Below are 16,333 nucleotides of genomic sequence, written 5' to 3'. Positions count from 1 at the left end.
ATAAGGTGGTAGTTTCATATATAGGTTTTATAAATAAATAAAGCACTATATGGACCAATGATGATCATATTTCATAAACCATGGAATATGTAAATATGTAAATATATAAATAATCCAACTGTATGTACTAGATGTAAAATAAAATGAAGATCAAAGAGAAAGGGATAAGGCTGGAGACAAAGAAAAGGTTGGAGAATGGGGAAGATTTAAGAGTAGCTATTTAACTTACAATGCTCCCCACTAACCCATTGTCATCAACTCTACCTGGCTACACAGTCACCCCAAGAGTAAAATTATCAGGAGCTCATCTAAGATTCATTTTCTTGGGAGGCCCTGATGACTTGAGGAATTAGTATTTTAACTCTTGCAGGCTACTGGCACAGGGCAAGGATCAGGAGAAGGAGTGGGTCTCTCAGGCTTGTCAGGTTGTCATGTATTTCTTCTTTGCTGCCAACATCACCAAGAGGAGGTCCAGAATGAGTGGTTAACAACATGGCTTCCTGGGTTACCACAGACGATGCTTTGCAAGAATTTGTGGAACTCATCTATCAGCAGGCCATGTCCATTCCAAATTTCTCCTACATGGGAGCTCGCCCGTGTAATTACCTGTCCCATCACCTGACAATTAGCTCACAGAGTGGCAACTTCCGCCAATTGCTACTTCAAAGATGTAGGACTGAATATGAACTTCGAGATCAAGCTGCAAAGGGGGATGAAGCAGCTTGAAAATGATTCCATGCGTTTGTGCTCTTCCTGGGAGGACTTTATCTGAAGCTGGAGATCAAAGGAACAAATGGACAGGTTACAAGAGCAGATATTCTTCAGGCTGGTCTTCGGGAGTTGCTGAATGCCCTCTTTGCTAACCCTGTAGATGATAATCTAATTTGTGCAGTAAAATTATTGAAGTTGACAGGGTCAGTGCTGGAAGATACCTGGAAGGAAAAGGGAAAGATGGACATGGAAGAAGTTATCCAGAGGATTGAAAATGTCGTCCTAGATGCGCACTGCAGCAGAGACGTGAAGCAGATGCTCTTGAAGCTTGTAGAGCTCCGGTAAAGTAACTGGGGTAGAGTCCATATAACCTCAACATACAGAGAAGCAACACCTGAAAATGACCCCAACTATTTTATGAATGAACCAACATTTTATACATCTGATGGTGTTCCTTTTACTGCAGCTGATCCAGATTACCAAGAGAAATATAAAGAGTTACTTGAAAGAGAAGACCTTTTTGCAGATTATGAAGAAAATGGAACAGATTTATCAGGCGCTGGTGATCTGTACTTGGATGATCTTGATGATGAGATGAACCCAGAGATAGAAGAAGCTTATGAAAAGTTTTGTTTGGAATCAGAACATAAGCAAAAACAATAAAGTTAAATTTCAACGTATAAGTTTTACAAAGCAGTTTAGGTTATGGTGACTTACAGAACACAGGAAAGCAGGAAAATGTGTCACACTTATACCAAATTAAGGATGTTGAGTTATGTTACTAATGTATGCAATTTTAATTTTAACACTCTCTGCCAAAATAAACTTTATCCCCTATAACTTAAAATGTCTCTCTCTCTCTCTCTCTCTCTCTCTCTCTCTATATATATATATATATATATATATATATATATATATATATATATGATAGTTTATTATGTACAGTTAATTCCACTGTTTTGGCTGCAATAAAATCGATTTTGAAAAAAAAATAAATGAATAAAAACATGGCTTCCCATGTATTTCAGCTCACCTTCCATCTCCTCCTCTTTGTGCTCTTTCTTTGTCCTAAATATATAGTTAAGATTCTTTTGGAGAAACAAGGGAGACATTAAGATGGATGGAATTTGACTCAGAACCCCTTCTATACCTGTTAACTTCCTTCATAGTTTCCTTCATTATAATCCTGAGAGTAGGGCCAAAATCTAGGGCCCTCAAAGCAAAAACCTTAAAGGAGCAATGGCCAGGGACCGTTATGTTTATTTCCCAATTTGATACAGTACCTATTATATATCAAGGGAAATAAAACTGCAATAAACTTGTGATGTGACCTTACTCTGGAAATGGTCCCAGATGAGAGTCAGTATAGCCTTAAAAAGGCTCACAGTCTAGTGGACTTACCCTAAGGCTTGCTACCGCAGTGTTGGCCTTTCTTCTTTGGCACTATCTGGCCTTGACTGAGCTGTCGGAGGCACAAGCCCTGCCTCCATGTCCCCTCCACTCTAATGGCTCCTGGGTTGTCACTTTCTTATTCTTTGATGGTTACTTCTCAGTCTAGTTTTTCCTTATCACATCTCTATGGTTCCCTTCTTTTTCTGTTCTGAAGTTTTTTTCCCTATGTTTTGTCTTCATACTTTTCCTTTCCTTTTTTTTTTTTTTTTAATTTCTATTCTGATCCAAACTCATTTCTATCCTGGGTTTCCTATTCTCTGGCATCTCTCTGTCTCATCACTTTCTTCCCCCTTTCTGTTCCCCTTTTTTTCCCTTTCTCTCTCTCTCTCTCTCTCTCTCTCTCTCTCTCTCTCTCTCTCTCTCTTTTTACCCCCCTCCTCCTCTTAGCATTATTTTTTTGTAACAGAGTATCTCAGTTCCTCTCCTCAGTTCCCAGTTTATTTATTTAAAATATATTTTTATTGATTTCAGAGAGGGAGGGAGAGGGAGAGAGAGATAGAAACATCAATGACTAAAGATAATCATTGATTGGCTGCCTCCTTCATGCCCCCTACTGGTGATTGAGCCCGCAACCCAGGCATGTACCCTTGACTGGAATCCAACCTGGAACCCTTTAGTCCGCAGGCCAAGGCTCTATCTACTGAGCCAAACTGACTAGGGTCCTGATTTGTCTTATTTAAAACTAAAATAAATGGGACCCCAATTCCTTAGACTATTAATATGAGATGGAGAGTTGGAACAGACCCCCTAGGAAATACTTTTATCAGAATCCTCAGGGAGTTACATATTATCTGTAAGCACACAAAGCATGTATGTAAGTGTGAGTGTCAGAACCATGTTATTAGTGGAGAGTGATGGACTGGTAGAGCGCCCTATAATTGCTTCATCACCAGCCCCCAGATGTGGATCTGGAGCCCATTCCAAGGCCAAACTTGTCACTGAAATAGAGAAGCCAGTGAGCCAAAGCAAAGAGTAAGCTAATTCCCCAAAGGAATCATGGCAGAACAGACCATTTTTATGGAGAGGTCCCGGCAGTTCAGCTAGCACAGAAACGCAAAGTACAATAGCTGATACAGAGAGGGTACATTCAGACTCCCTTTGTCTGCTTAGCAAATAAGGGCCAGGCCTGAAAATGGCTTGGATTTCTAAATGAATTTCCTTGGGCTTATAGTTATAGCTATCCCATTTAAGGGCTTGATAGGTGTATGTGTCCTAGCACACACAGATTCCAAGGGGTGACCAGAAGAGCATGAGGAAAGCAGTCACAGGAGCAGAAAATCATTGAATATGTAAACAAAGGAGTTCACTCATTATACTCAGAAATTTTGAAAATAATAATAGCATCAAAGTACTGTTTATTGTTCACTATGAAGTAGCTATATTTTCTTTTCTGGAGGAAATGAAGCTCAGAGAAGTTAATGAGCTTGCTCCAGGAGACAACGTGTGTCTAAAATGGCTTTTAAACAGCTGCCTGGCTCACAATCAGTGTTAGGAAATGGGACAGAATATAGAGTAACATCGCTTCTAGGGGCACTGGGATGTAAAATTGGGATTAGGGTGAGGCAAGTGAGGCACCCGGGTTGCCAACTTTAAGGAGGCATTTTTCTTAGGTGCTGATCCTGCATTTGCACAATGCTGAGAATGAGTACCTCCTTAAAAGATGAGCCCTAGGCACCTCACTACCTCGTCATCACCCCAACCCTGCTTGGATAGATCACTTTGTATAGAACTGGAGAAAAGAATCTAGGTTGGAATGAATTTTACATCTGACTAATGCATTTTAGTTGAAATCGCTACAATGTATTTTAATTGAGCATCAAGAATGAAAATTAGAGGATTATTATATTAGCCTTGAAAGTTAATTGCTATAACATACAACTTCAACTAAAATGCATTATTTAGATCTAAAATTCATTTCCAAGCTAGTCTTGTCTTAGGAACTTAACATAGTAAAAGGTTTATTTCTCACTCCATTATCCAGTAAAATGTTTGGTTGGTAGCCTTCCACATGATAATTCTGGGACCCAGTTTCGTTCCATTGTTTTCTAAACCCTTGGTGTCCTCTACTAGAGCTTCTGCATCTAACCAGGAAATGAGGGGAGAGGAATGTGTTGAGGATCTCAGAAGAGATTTTATGGATCTGACCTAGAAGTCATGCACATCCCTTCCATCCACATTCTATTGGCCAGAATGCAGACCTATGGCCCTAACTACTTGTAATGTAGATTTAAAGGGAGTCAAAGGATACAGGTAACAGCGGTGGAGAAAAATTAGCTTGTCTCTATCACAGAGATGCAACATAGGAGGTTGCACCTCTGTGTTCATATGTGCAGAGAGCTCACAATGACACAACATGAAAATTGGAGCCACAGGTAGAGTTAATCATTGACAAAGCTGGGATTTGAATTCAGTTACACTTGACCCTAAATAGTACTACCAATACTACTGTATTAATAATAATAGTTAATAATTTCTGAGCACATACCATGTCTCAGGCATTATTTTAAGTGTCTTGCATAGGCATCAAGTGATTAATCCTTACAAAACCCCAGGTAGATAGATGCTATTAGTATCTTTTTTTTTTTTTTTTTTTTTTTTTTTTTTGTATGAAAAAACCAGAACCCAGATGGGTTAAACAAAAATTTGTTCAAGGTCACACAACTGGTGAGTAATGAATCCAGAACTGGAACTCACATTCTTAGCCAATATTTTGTGCATCTGAGGACATATGTGAAATAAGAGTTAGTTCTGCCCCTGGAAACAATTGGTTGCCTTCTAGTTTGAGAAGCAAGGCATCCACATTTTATATATTTATTTATTTATTTAAAATATATTTTATTGATTTTTTACAGAGAGGAAGAGAGAGAGATAGAGAGCTAGAAACGTCGATGAGAGAGAAACATCGACCAGCTGCTTCTTGCACACCCCCTACCGGGGATATGCCCGCAACCAAGGTACATGCTCTTGACCGGAATCGAACCCGGGACCCTTCAGTCCGCAGACCGATGCTCTACCACTGAGCCAAACCGGTTTCGGCCACATTTTATATATTTATATAAAAATATGATACTCTGTGATTAGGGATAAGAATGTGTGGTGTTTGTTCTATGGGAGGAGGTTCATGAAATTGATAGACTGTAATAGAATTTAGAAGGTAGTGGGTTTTGTTTTTTTGTAGTGGGTATTTTTTTTCTTTATATATTTTATTGATTTTTTACAGAGCAGAAGGGAGAGAGATAGAGAGCTAGAAACGTTTATGAGAAAGAAACATCGACCAGCTGCCTCTTGCACACCCCCTACCAGGGATGCGCCCGCAGCCAACGTACATGCCCCTGACCAGAATCGAACCTGGGACCTTTCAGTCCGCAGACTGAAGCTCTACCATTGAGCCAAACTGGTTTCGGCTGTAGTGGGTATTTTTAATAATAGATTTAATACTGCTCTAAATTGTGGCTTATATAATTACCATCTTAAAAAAAAGATGTGCTAAAATGTCCCATTGAGGAAATAGTAGCATTTGTCCTGATGGGGCAAGGATGCAGAAAGTTATACCTCTTCCTAGCAAGACATACAGAAAAAAAAATCCTTTAAGAAAATGTCATAACACTCCTAAGAATTGAAACAAGGTATTCAAACAAAACCTTGTATACTAATGTTCATAATAATACTATTCTCAATGGCCCAAAGGTAGAAACAACCCAAATGTCAATCAAATGATGAATGGGTATGCAAGCTGTCATATATCCATACAATAAAATATTAATCAACTATAAAAGAAGGAAATTCTGATATATGCTACAACATGGATGAGCCTTGAAAAAATTATGCTAAATGAAAGAAGCTCAACCCCAAAGGCCATATATTATATGATTCCATTTATCTGAAATAGCCTGAATAAGGTGAGGAAGGAACAGAGATTGGCTGCTTAATGGATATGAAAATGTTCTGGAAGTAGATAATGGTTATGGTTGCATAACACTATAAATATATTAAGTGTCACTAATAATAAATTTTATGTTATATGTATTTCCCCACTCAAAAAATCATAACTCTCACATACTTGAAAGGAAGGACTTTAAGAGATTGTAAAATAGAATCTGAACTAGCCTTGAGAATATTATGCTAAGTGAAATAAACCTGTCACAGAAGACAAAACTTATAACTCCACTTACCGGTATATGAAGTATCTTTTTCCCATTTTATACACATTATTTTTATATTTTTTATTTTTATTATTTTTTTATTTTTAATTTTACTTTTCAGTTACAGTTTACATTCAGTATTGTATTACATTCAACTTGTATTAGTTTCAGGTGTGTAGCATAGTCGTTAGACAATCATAAACTTTACAAAATGTTCCCTCTGATATTTACAGTACCCAACTGCACCACACAAACTTATTACAATATTATTGACTATATTTCCTATGCTGTATTTTACATCTCCATGACTATTTTGTAACTACCAATCTGTACTTCTCGCTCCATCATTTTCCCTAGTCCACCAAACCCCAGCCCTCTGGCAAACATCAGTCTGTTTTCTGTATATATGAATCTGCTTCTGTTTTGTTTCTTTACTTTTTTATATTAAAAGTATAAGGGAAATCATATGGTATTTATCTTCTCTGGTTGATTTATTTTATTTAGCATAATGCTTCTAAGTCCATGCATACTATTGCAAATGGTGAGATTTTGTTATTTTTATGGTCGAGTACTATTTCATTGTATATATGTACCACATCTTCTTTATCCAATCATCCATTAATGGGCACTTGGGTTGCTTCCATACCTTGGTTATTGTAAATAATGCTTCAATGAACATATAGGGGGCATATATTCTTTTGAATGAGTGTTTTGAGTTTCTTTGGCTACAAACCCATTAGTGGAATTGCTGGGTCATAAGGCAGTTCCATTTTTTATTTTATTTATTTATTTTTTTAGGTACCTGTATACAGTTTCTCATATTGGCTGCACCATCTTCATTCCCACCAAAAGTGTACAAGGGTTCCCTTTTTTCCCCACATCTTTGCCAACATTTGTTGTTTGTTGCTTTTTTTATTACCATTTAATAGGTATGAGGTGATATTTCATTGTGATTTTAATTTGCATTTCTCTGATGATTAGTGACATTGAGAATGTTTTCATATGTCTTTTGGCCATTTGTATGTTCTCTTTGGAGAAGTGTCTACAGAGATCCTTTGCCCATATTTTATTTGGGTTGTTGCTGAGTTTTTTTTTTGTTTGTTTGTTTTTGTGTGTGTGTGTGTGTGTGTGTGTGTTGAGTTTTGTATAAATTTTTGGTATTAAACCCTTATCAGATGTATCATTGGTGAATATGTTTTCCCCTTCAGTGGGTTGCCTATATATTTTGTTGGTAGTTTCTTTTGCTGTGCAAAAACTTTTCAGTTTCATGTTTATTTTGTTTGTTTGTTCCCTTTGCCTGAGGAGGTATATCAGAAAACATATTACTAAGATAAATGACTGAGATTTTACTGTCTATGTATTTATGGTTTTGAGTTTTATGGTTTTAAGTCTTGCATTTATATCGTTAATGCATTTTGAGTTTACTCATGTGTATGGTGTAAGAATGTAGTCTAGGAGTATCTTTTTTTTTTTTTTGCATGTTCTATCCAATTTTCCAACACCATTTATTGAATAGATTGTCTTTATCCCATTGTATGTTCTTGCCTCCTTTGTCAAATATTAATTGACTATATAGACATGAGTTTATTTCTGGGTTCTCTGTTCTGTTCCATTGATTTATATGTTTATTTTTTATGCCAATACCACACTGTTTTATTTACTATGGCCTTGTAGTATAATTTGATAACAGGTAAGCACGATTCCTCCAACTTTGCTCTTTTTCAAGATTGCTGTGGCTATTCAAGGCCCTTTGTGGTTCCATATGAATTTTTGGATTGTTTGTTCTAGTTTTATGAAATACATAATTGGCAACTTGACAGGAATTGCATGAATGTGTAGCTCTTTTTGAGTAGTATGGGCATTTTAACAATGTTATCCATGAGCATGTTATATGCTTCCATTTATTTGTGTCTTCTTCAATTTCTTTCTGAAGTGTCTTGTAATTTTTCAAGTATAGGTCTTTTACCACCTTGGTTAAATTTATTACTAGGCATTTTTATGCAATATTAAATGGGATTTATTTTCTTAGTTTCTCTTTCTGATAGTTCATTATTAGTATATAAATAATGCCACTGATTCTGGATAGTTATTTTGTATACTGATACTTTATTGAATTTATTTTTAATTTTTCTTATGGACTCTTTAGGGTTCTCTATATAGAGTAACATGTCAGTCTTTGGGGGTTCAACTTGTTTGGGATTCTCTGTACTTCTTGGACTTGGATAGTTTTTTTCTTGCCAATATCAGGAAAGTTTTCTGTCATTATTTCTTCAAGGAGATTTTCTATTCTTTGCCTTTCTTCTTCTTCTTGTATATCCCTATTATTTTAATGTTGTTTTGTTTTGTGTTGTCCCAAAGCTCCCTTAGGCTCTCCTCTTGCTTTTTAAGTCTTCTTTCCACTTGCTGCTGTATTTGTGTGTGTGTATTTTTTTTTCCTACCTTGTCTTCTACTTAGCTAATGCGGATCTCGGCCTCTTCTAGTCTACTTTTTAAGCCTTCCACTGTGTTTTTTATTCCAATTTTGTTGTTCTTCGTTTCCTCTTACTATTTTTTGATGTTGGTGACATTCTCATTCAGCTCCTTATAGGTCTCATTGAGTTGTGTGTATTTGTCCTCCAGCCGTTTAAACATCCTTATAACCATTATTCCGAATTCTGTCTCTGATAAGCTGCTAACTTCGAATTCATTTAACTCCCTTTCTGGTGACTCCTCTTTTCCTTTCTTTTGGGTATTTCCTTTTTGTCTTCTCATGTTTTCCTGTAGTGTTGTTTTTTTTTTTTTTAAATTAAATTTTTATCTGTGTACATATTTTAACATTGTCTCCCCCCCATACATACCCTCCCTCCCCAGAGTTTTGTGTCCATTGGTTGTACTTATATGCATGTACACAAGTCCTTCAGTTGATCTCTTATCTCCCCCAGATCTCCCTCCCCTCCCGCTGTGTTTTAGTTGTAGATCCAATTGCCTTGCTGCCCAGGTTCCTTTGGGGATGGTGCTACTGGTGTAATCTCTCACTTCTCCTGGGCTTGTTAATCTAGTGTAACTCCCTTCTCAGGCTATTTAAGTTCTCTTGTTGTCGGTCTGTAAGCTTGGGCGGGACAACAGTGATGTCTACAAGTCAGCCGCTGTGGAGGGGAGTTTCTTAATTTTTGCTGTCTTGCACCCTTAATTGTAATCACATGTGCCCAGCAGGGACTCGCAGTGGTCCCCAGGAACTGTATGTTGGGGTGTTTGGGCTCAAGGGACCTGTTATTTGGAAAGGCATGGCTGAGGTGCCCAGAGATATGCAGTCATGGGGTGGGCAGACCCAGCATTTGCTGTTGCACCTGTGGTGAATAGGTGCTTACTCCCAGTGGTGATTCACTGGAAAACCCACATTAGTTTGCCAGTGAGGTGCACTAAAGGACTCTGAAGGGCCCTAGCAGTGTAGTCACGCAGTTGAGGTACCTGTGGGTTAATATCTAGGCTAAGTGAATTCAAAGCTTCTACTGCTGGAGGGGTGTGCGCCTCATGCTTGTTCAAGATCACACCCAAGGCAAGCTCACAGTATCTCCCACTAGTGGTTTACAGAGGACTGTCAGAACCTTTCCTATGCAGTGTTGTATGCACACTCTCAGGGCGCAGAGCTCCGATGCACACTTAGGGGTCTTGGCACTGCAGTTGACCAGCTGGGCTAACCTCCAGGAAGAGGGCATTCAGAATTTCCACTGCAGGGCCGCGTGCCCCCATCTGTACAGAATCCACTCTCAAGTGCTCTTGGTGTCTTCTGCACACTGCCCCAGGAGAAATGTGCAACTCCAGAATGGGCTGTCCTAGTGTCTGTGGGGTTGGAGTAATGTGTGCAAGAGAGTGCCCCAGGAGATGCGCAATCCCGGAGTGGTCGGTCCTAGAGTCTATGGGATTGGGGTAACATGTGAGTGTGCAGGAGAGTGTGTGAGTGCCCCAGGATAGGCGTGCAACACCGAGGTGGGGTGTTCTTGCTTGTCCATGGAGTTGGGTCGCGGGTGCGAGGGGGCAGGAATGGGCAGAGCAGGTGCGAGCCCGTGAACGCATGAATCCCGGGTTTTGTTGTTGGGGAGAGGGAGCTGCACTTACAGCTTCTGCAAAAGGTGTATCTTTGGATGTGGAGATCCAAGAGTCTGCAGCTTGGGTAGCAGGATAATGGCTGGGGTGGGTGCTGGGTCGTGGGGCAGTTCCAAGGCCTGTTTTGTTGGTGGTGTTGATGGGTTTCTAAAAAAGGCCGCTCTCCCCTTCAAGATGGGATGGGCTCTGTACTGGAATCCCGCTGTCTGGGGAGTGCCTACAGTGGTGGTAGTCTCTCCTTGTCAAGGAGATGCTTTCTGCCAGCTCCTGCTGCTCCTGTGTGATTTAACTTTCCCTCACTCACTCACAGGCACCCCATGCCCATCCACACACACTCCTTTTATACCCTCACTCATTTCCTCTCTCTGAGCTCTGTCCTGCCAGCCGCCATCTTTTTCCCCCCTGGAAGGCCTTTTTTATTTCCCTTCCTTCCTCGTCTTTCTGTGTGATTCACTGATCATATATTCTTCTACCAGGAGAAATGTTGAGCAAAAATAAATAGATATTTTTCCTTGTTCCTTGCTAAGAAGGTTAATTGTGGGAAGAGGAGAGTGACACTGTTACTCCAGATTATGTGTGGATTTCAATAATAGAGGCAGGTGGGATTATAAATGGTTACATACATCCTTTACAAGAAGACTCAGCAGAGAGGTCTGTCCCATATTGTAAAGGATGGAAAGAGTGGCACATTGCCCAATTGGAGCATCTTGGAAAGCATGTGTGCTTTGGATTCCAGCAGCCCTTTGCTCAACCACTTACAATATGGGCAAACTGGACTTGTTACTTAATGTCCATAGGCCTCAAATTCCCCATCTGTTAGGGGATGTACTTTGTGGAGCTGTTTTGAGGGTGACATGAGATAATACATGTAAAGGGCTTAACTACATTCTGGCACATGGAAAGTCAGCCATAAATGTTAGCTATTTTCAGTATGGTTTTACTTGCAAGGAGAAGAATTCAGACACAATAATACAATTGATCAGTACAGTTCACCTTAGTTTCCTTCTGCTCTAAGTCATTCAACATCCATGTCTATCTCCCAGCCTAAGTAAGAGAACTTTCTTAACTGTTTTTCATTTTCTATTTGCCTCCTATCATAAAACAAGTTATTGATTATCCAGTTAATTCAGGCTACAGGTGTTCTTTACTGAATACTCCCATACTCAGCCTTTTCCATTTCTTCTTTCAATCTTCTTGCAACATTCCCACTATCAAGATTTTCTTTCACACCTTTATCCATTCTTTCTAGTTTTCCAAATGACTCCTGTAATTGACCTCCATGATGTCAAAAGTTAGTGCAAAAATTCTTTGAGTCAGGCTGAAGTGACCAGTTTGGTTGAGTGTCATCCTGTGCACCAAAAAGTGGCCAGTTCAATTCTCACTCAGAGGGCACCTACCTGGGTTGTGGGTTGGATCCACAGTTGGGGAACTTATGGAAGGCAACCAATCAATGTTTCTCACATCAGTGTTTCTCTCTCTCTCTCTCTCTCTCTCTCTCTCTCTCTCTCTCTCTCTCTTTCTCTCTCTGTGTGTGTAGTCTCTCTCTCTCAGCAAGTTCTCAGATGAGGATTAAAAATATTTTTTTTAAAAAACTTTTTGGGTAGTAACTTTCCAAACAGGTAGCCCCTCTTCACACTACCTCAAAACTTCCAGTTTATTCAAAATAGTCTTTCTTTACTCTAGTGGATTTAGGATTGCATCTGTGCACTTTTTCCACATGTTTCACCATGCAAGCAGTTATGCTATTCATATAATTATCACCATTTATCTAGATGCTATTTATCTAGATGGTAGGTGCCTCAAAGGCAAGGATCATAACTGATGGTTCATCTTTTCAACAGATGAAATAGGCCATGATATACATGCAGAACCATATGTAAGAAAACATTTCTGAGAGCCAGACAATAAGTGTGCAGGTATTTTCAATTCAGACATGGTTCAGACATGAAAGGCCAGCTAGTACTCAGTAATGTAAATCCAAAGTCATCATGCCTTCACTGCCATCTCTTCACTGACAAAATTAAAATCATACTGACAGTTGACTGTTAAGGTAGAGGAAAAATCCTCTTCCTAGGTTTAATTCAGATGCAATCTCTATCAGTGGCTAAGATAGGAGAAAGGCTTCATCTACAATTACTAAGTAGTTGGGCAAGTTTCTTAATCTTTCAACTTCCTCCTTTGTATACTGGTGATAATAACAATAGAACTTACTTTATAAGAATTGTGAGGTTTAAATAACATGTAAGTCAATTAGTACTGGCTCTGGAACTAATGACCTACTCAATAAACTGCTGCTGATGACATTAAGAAGACTTACTGTGTAGAAGTTTTGTCTCAGCCTTTTGTACTAAAAATTACCAAACAAGCAATCATTGCAACCAGACTAGCTTTCTGCCAGGCAGAATGAACACATATGAATCTTGGACTGGTTCTTTGAAGTGTGTGTATTGGGAGAGGGGTAAGTAATCTCTCAGTATCCTTTCTGGGGAGTAATTTCTTAGGGGCATTGTTAAATTTGTTCTCTGATGGTATAGTTGAAGTGGATAGCTTTACTGATTCTCAAAAAAACCAATGTTGCTATCTGTGGTATGTATAGTCTAGTCTTTGCAAGCTCTAAGTAAGATCCTGAAATTCTAGCCTGGATAGTTGACAAACTGACTCAGACAAATAAGGTCAGGTTCCCCTAAGCACTCATTACATTCATTTCTGGAAAAATAAAACAAGCATAAGGCAAAATCTTTTGCCATTTAAGGTAAAGTTGAGATTGAATTATTAAGTTTAACATAACAATTTAATGAGACATAGTCTTTGTCCTTGAGAACCTTTCTTATAGTTAGAAAGCAATCTCTGTCACCTTAATATCTCTCTCTCTCTCTCTCTCTCTCTCTCTCTCTCTCTCTCTCTCTCTCTCTCTCTTTCTCTCTCCCCCCCACTCTGTTCATTATTAATTTGTTTATAACAGGGTTATTTTAATTATACATATAGGCAATAGCAAAAAGCCAAAAATTAAAATTCATAAGCAACTTCCTTAACACAAGCATTGCTACTATTTTGTTATGTGTCCTCCTTGCAACTTTCTTTTGCTATGCAGTAGATTGTTTGCATGGTGGCATTCATACTGAAACAGAGTGATGTTATAGGAGGAAAACAGGTTGTGGGATCAGATAGACCTGGGTTTGTGTCCTGGCTTTGTCACTCATTAGTTGCGTAAGTTGGCCTGGTTTCTTTAAAAAAAAAAAAAAAATCAATATTGATTAAGGTATTACATATGTGTCCTTATTCCCTCACTACCCCCTATTCCCCCCACTCATGCCCTTACCCCCCTGTTGTCCATGACCACTGGTTAGGCTTATATGCATGCATACAAGTCCTTTGGTTGATCTCTCCTCCTTACCCCCACCCTCCCCTACCTTTCTTCTGAGGTTTGATGGTCTGATTAATGTTTCTCTGTCTCTGGTTCTATTTAAAAAATAATGGCCGATAATGCAATAGGGGGAAAGGAGAAGAAGAGTAATGAGAAGAGACCCACAGTATCAGATATTGTAAGGCTACAACAGCTAATACATGGTGGTGTAAGAAAGAATGAGCAAATCAACAACAACTAAAATACATCATACTCAAATAGGTCCTTGTATAGAAATTACTAGATATATAAGAAAAGATGCATATTACAGGCATTCAACACTCTTAATTGAATGAATTAATGAATTAATGAGTCAGCACCCATCAGTGGGGGAATAAAATTATTACACGAAAGCTTCCTTACATTAGCCCTATGAAGTGTTATTCACTTTCATTGTGTGGATGAGGATGTAGAAGCCAAGAGAGATTAAGAAAGCAGACAAGTGACTGCCTGTGCACTGCCATCTTCTGGCTGTGGGTGCTGCCATCTTTGAGGGCATGGCAGTCAATTAACATATTCTCTCCTTATTGGCTATGGACACTGCCATCTTTGAGGGCATAGCAGTCAATTAGCACATTCCGTCCTTATTAGTTGTGGGTGTCACCATCTTTGTGATGGCATGAGAGTCAAGTAGCATATTCCCTCTTTGTCAGATAGGATATTGTCTCAGTATGAGTGCAAGCATGCAAACAATCCTCTATATTGTCAAAGAAAACTATCTAGTAGACACTCAATGGTTATAACCAATGTGGTTTTATTTTTTAACTGAAATATAGTCCCTGATCTTCCAAACATATACCACCCCTCAAGCCTTGTTATAGTGTAACCTTTGGAGCTGGAAGAAAGTCCCACACCATTTATGAAGGCTATTTCACATATTTCACTGAGCTAGAAACATAATAGAGTACTTGATAAGAGAGGTTCCATACCACCTAGGTTTTATTTCAAGTGCTGCCACTTGCCAGATGTGTGACCTTGGGCATGTTCCCTGACTGCTCTGTGCCTGTTTTCCCATCTTTCACACTGGAGTAAAATTTACACCACACTCAATAGAGTTTTTGGGAGGATTAAAATAGTTAATTATCTATATAGATTAAAAAAATTAGGCAACTGTTACAGTGGAACAACTGGAATGACCGGAACAACCTGTCGTTATGATATGCACTGACCACCAGGGAGCAGACACTCAGTGCTGGAGCTGCCCCCTGGTGGTCAGTATGCTCCCACAGGGGGAGCACCGCTCAGCCAGAATCCGGCTTCACAGTTGGTGAGCGCAGCTGCAGCGGTGGCAGGAGCCTCTCCTGATAGCACCACAGAACTACCAAGTGGCAGCAGCAGGCACAGCTGGGTGGGAAGAGTATGAGCAGTGCAGCGCCTGGTCCTGGTTCAGGCTCCTCCCTGGCCACCTGCCACTTGGCATACTGCTACATCTCCCCAGGGATCCCAGATTATGAGAGGGATGTCGGACTGCTGGGTAAGGCAGTCGGACATCCCCGATGAGTCCCAGATTTCAAGAGGGTGCAGGCCAGGCTGATGCTCAATGCAGGAGGAGAGGGAGGAGTGCAGCGAGGCCTGGAGATGCACGCTATGGCCCAGGGATCCCAGGAACTGCAAGTCCAGAGCTTGCTTTCCAATAAAAAAAAATTGAAAATAAAAGTGGTCAGACACCACCACCTTGGCAAGAGCAGCTCCAAGAGGAAAAAGCCTCCCCAGGCCCCACCCAGCCCAACTGGCATGCTGCAAAGGACCATGCACTGACCGTGAAGATCCCCCTCCACTCCCCAGCCCCTTGGTCCCATGGCTTGTAGTGACTCACTGGTGACATGAAGGAAACACACTACCTTCGACTCCAAAGCAGGTCAGCTGACAGCTGTTCCCCATCCCACTCCATGGAGGACACAGTACTGCATCAGCTCTGGCTTCCAGCTTCCTGCCAGCCCCTTCTTATACTATGTGCGCTCAGGGGTGTGGCTTTGGCCTCCCCAGGCAATAGCACCACAGCACAGCCAGAGAGTGGCAGGACACAGCCACCAGGGCTGGTGGGACAATGATTCGGCCATGTGACTGCCGTTCATGTCCAGTTACACTAAGTGTTTACATTTGTAGGGAAGCAGGGCAGCCCACACCTGCTGCCCACATCACATTCTAGGCTGTGAAAGGCCCACCGATCTCTGTGTTTTTCCTCCAGCCCAGAACTGTTGAGGATGAATGATCCCAGCTATGGCCCTAACACACACTTGGTGTCACTGTCACAGACATTCCCAGTCATTACAGCCAATTCACCCACTACCCTGATTCATCCACTGCTACCCCTCACCTGTCACCCCCCCCCCAGTACCACCTTATGTTATCCTATTTGAAATGTGAGCAAGATCTCAAATGCCCCCTGTCCTTCCCCCCCCCCCCCCAATAGCTCTCTTGCCCTATCTTTCTTCCTCTAAAAACCTTGCATTTTAAAAATATGTATTTGATTAATCTTGGAGAGGGAAATAGAGATAGAAACATCAATGATGATAGATAATCACTGATCATCTGCCTCCTG

General features: G+C 40.2%; 1 pseudogene; it reads left to right on the top strand.

The window, feature by feature from the left end:
- Window positions 1-492: 492 nt before the first annotated feature.
- LOC118728162 lies at window positions 493-1,558 on the top strand (annotated as a pseudogene).
- Window positions 1,559-16,333: the final 14,775 nt, after the last annotated feature.

Source organism: Pipistrellus kuhlii, unplaced genomic scaffold (genome assembly GCF_014108245.1).
Source record: "Pipistrellus kuhlii isolate mPipKuh1 unplaced genomic scaffold, mPipKuh1.p scaffold_m20_p_29, whole genome shotgun sequence".
Taxonomy (NCBI): domain Eukaryota; kingdom Metazoa; phylum Chordata; class Mammalia; order Chiroptera; family Vespertilionidae; genus Pipistrellus; species Pipistrellus kuhlii.
Note: the sequence above shows the minus strand (reverse complement) of the source record. Positions and strands in the feature narration are given on the sequence as shown.